This window comes from Hyla sarda, unplaced genomic scaffold (assembly GCF_029499605.1).
Source record: "Hyla sarda isolate aHylSar1 unplaced genomic scaffold, aHylSar1.hap1 scaffold_70, whole genome shotgun sequence".
Taxonomy (NCBI): domain Eukaryota; kingdom Metazoa; phylum Chordata; class Amphibia; order Anura; family Hylidae; genus Hyla; species Hyla sarda.
In genome coordinates, this window is record NW_026610718.1 from 525,705 (window position 1) to 530,000 (window position 4,296).

Genomic DNA, 4,296 nt, shown 5'->3' on the forward strand with positions numbered 1-4,296 from the left:
CTTGCATTTGATACTGGGTTTAGGATCTGCATAGGAAACACACACACACACACATACAAGCACACACTTACCTGTGTTGCCTGCTGACGCCTCCTTGGCTGTCCCCAAATGGTATAAAACCAACAGCCACGGGAAGCTGTAAGGATAGAGGACATACCTGCATCCTATTGGACTCACTTGTCTTGGTTAAATCCAACTTATTTGACAACCTATGGTGCTGCTACTTCTGCTCATGGCAGTGCTGCTTCTGACAAGGCTGTTCTTTGGTGGGCCTAGGCGACATCACAATCTCCATGGTTACATACACAACAAAGGTCAGATGTTGTTTACACCTGGCCATGCCAGTGGTATTGAGTAGCATATTCCAGTGCTAAGGGTCCTGGGTGCAACAATCTTTCAATGGGGAATAGCCGCACTGAGTTTGTCAAGTGCACCCATGTTTGCAACTCCAACAATACACACATATGTATGTATGTATGTATGTGTGTATGTGTGTATGTGTGTATGTGTGTATGTATGTCTATCTATCTATCTATCTATCTATCTATCCAACCATCTATCTCTATATATATTTATCTCTCTCTCTCTATATGTATATATATATATATATATATATATATATATATATATATAATTTTTTTCTTTTAAATATATATATATATATATATATATGTTTATACATATAGAGAGAGAGAGAGATGGAAATACTTTTTTAAACATGTTTTCACCTCATTTTTACCTTCTTTTTTTCTTCTCTCCATGTTTTCCTTCTTTCCTATGCTGCTGCTTCTTATTTTTCTTCTTTTTCAGACCCTATCATTGCACTATTGCTTATTCAATACCACCAGCAGATGGAGACACTATATTACAACATTAGTTGTGAGCAGCAGTTTGTACAAACAAATGCCTCATAGCTGATGTCCTATCCACCTAGGCACATAGGCACCACCTATTGTCTATTGCCTGCAGTAGGGGCCCACTGGACTAGCCAGCAAGCAGCTGCAGCAAATAAACAGATAATCTTTCTTTCCAACACTGAAACCTGGTGGTGCATTTAATATATGCTATCAGATAGGGGACATATCAGATATTAAACTGATATAAACAGACACCACATTTGATACCAGCCAAAAGGAAGGATGAGAAGTGATAACTGTGAAAGGGGAGGAACCAACGCTGTCCCCTTCACATGCACCATCATTACTTGTAGGAAGGGAGGCTGGCTGGCAGCCTCCCATACACACTGTGGCTGGGTGGCAGTCACCCACCAGTACACACAGCAGACCCTAAACCCATATCATTATTGCTAAGCAGGAAGATGGGAGTCCATTTCACTCTGATGGACCATTTTTAAATGCAATCCATAACCTGGCTTTGGCAGGAACCCTTCTTACTCCTCCTACTTGCATTTGATACTGGGTTTAGGATCTGCATAGGAAACACACACACACACACACACACACACACACACATACAAGCACACACTTACCTGTGTTGCCTGCTGACGCCTCCTTGGCTGTCCCCAAACGGTATAAAACCAACAGCCACGGGAAGCTGTAAGGATAGAGGACATACCTGCATCCTATTGGACTCACTTGTCTTGGTTAAATCCAACTTATTTGACAACCTATGGTGCTGCTACTTCTGCTCATGGCAGTGCTGCTTCTGACAAGGCTGTTATTTGGTGGGCCTAGGCGACATCACAATCTCCATGGTTACATACACAACAAAGGTCAGATGTTGTTTACACCTGGCCATGCCAGTGGTATTGAGTAGCATATCCCAGTGCTAAGGGTCCTGGGTGCAACAATCTTTCAATGGGGAATAGCCGCACTGAGTTTGTCAAGTGCACCCATGTTTGCAACTCCAACAATACACACATATGTATGTATGTATGTATGTGTGTATGTGTGTATGTGTGTATGTGTGCATGTATGTCTATCTATCTATCTATCTATCTATCCACTCATCTATCTCTATATATATTTATCTCTATCTCTCTATATGTATATATATATTTATATATATATGTATATATATATAATTTTTTTTCTTTTAAATATATATATATATATATATATATATATATATATGTATATACATATAGAGAGAGAGAGAGATGGAAATACTTTTTTAAACATGTTTTCACCTCATTTTTACCTTCTTTTTTTCTTCTCTCCATGTTTTCCTTCTTTCCTATGCTGCTGCTTCTTATTTTTCTTCTTTTTCAGACCCTATCATTGCACTATTGCTTATTCAATACCACCAGCAGATGGAGACACTATATTACAACATTAGTTGTGAGCAGCCGTTTGTACAAACAAATGCCTCATAGCTGATGTCCTATCCACCTAGGCACATAGGCACCACCTATTGTCTATTGCCTGCAGTAGGGGCCCACTGGACTAGCCAGCAAGCAGCTGCAGCAAATAAACAGATAATCTTTCTTTCCAACACTGAAACCTGGTGGTGCATTTAATATATGCTATCAGATAGGGGACATATCAGATATTAAACTGATGTAAACAGACACCACATTTGATACCAGCCAAAAGGAAGGATGAGAAGTGATAACTGTGAAAGGGGAGGAACCAACGCTGTCCCCTTCACATGCACCATCATTACTTGTAGGAAGGGAGGCTGGCTGGCAGCCTCCCATACACACTCTGGCTGGGTGGCAGTCACCCACCAGTACACACAGCAGACCCTAAACCCATATCATTATTGCTAAGCATGAAGATGGGAGTCCATTTCACTCTGATGGACCATTTTTAAATGCAATCCATAACCTGGCTTTGGCAGGAACCCTTCTTACTCCTCCTACTTGCATTTGATACTGGGTTTAGGATCTGCATAGGAAACACACACACACACACACACACACACATACAAGCACACACTTACCTGTGTTGCCTGCTGACGCCTCCTTGGCTGTCCCCAAACGGTATAAAACCAACAGCCACGGGAAGCTGTAAGGATAGAGGACATACCTGCATCCTATTGGACTCACTTGTCTTGGTTAAATCCAACTTATTTGACAACCTATGGTGCTGCTACTTCTGCTCATGGCAGTGCTGCTTCTGACAAGGCTGTTCTTTGGTGGGCCTAGGCGAAATCACAATCTCCATGGTTACATACACAACAAAGGTCAGATGTTGTTTACACCTGGCCATGCCAGTGGTATTGAGTAGCATATCCCAGTGCTAAGGGTCCTGGGTGCAACAAACTTTCAATGGGGAATAGCCGCACTGAGTTTGTCAAGTGCACCCATGTTTGCAACTCCAACAATACACACATATGTATGTATGTATGTATGTATGTGTGTATGTGTGTATGTGTGTATGTGTGTATGTGTGTATGTGTGTATGTGTGTATGTCTGTCTATCTATCTATCTATCTATCCACTCATCTATCTCTATATATATTTATCTCTCTCTCTCTATATGTATATATATATATATATATAATTTTTTTTTCTTTTAAATATATATATATATATATATATATATATATATGTATATACATATAGAGAGAGAGAGAGATGGAAATACTTTTTTAAACATGTTTTCACCTCATTTTTACCTTCTTTTTTTCTTCTCTCCATGTTTTCCTTCTTTCCTATGCTGCTGCTTCTTATTTTTCTTCTTTTTCAAACCCTATCATTGCACTATTGCTTATTCAATACCACCAGCAGATGGAGACACTATATTACAACATTAGTTGTGAGCAGCAGTTTGTACAAACAAATGCCTCATAGCTGATGTCCTATCCACCTAGGCACATAGGCACCACCTATTGTCTATTGCCTGCAGTAGGGGCCCACTGGACTAGCCAGCAAGCAGCTGCAGCATATAAACAGATAATCTTTCTTTCCAACACTGAAACCTGGTGGTGCATTTAATATATGCTATCAGATAGGGGACATATCAGATATTAAACTGATATAAACAGACACCACATTTGATACCAGCCAAAAGGAAGGATGAGAAGTGATAACTGTGAAAGGGGAGGAACCAACGCTGTCCCCTTCACATGCACCATCATTACTTGTAGGAAGGGAGGCTGGCTGGCAGCCTCCCATACACACTCTGGCTGGGTGGCAGTCACCCACCAGTACACACAGCAGACCCTAAACCCATATCATTATTGCTAAGCAGGAAGATGGGAGTCCATTTCACTCTGATGGACCATTTTTAAATGCAATCCATAACCTGGCTTTGGCAGGAACCCTTCTTACTCCTCCTACTTGCATTTGATACTGGGTTTAGGATCTGCATAGGAAACACACACACACAC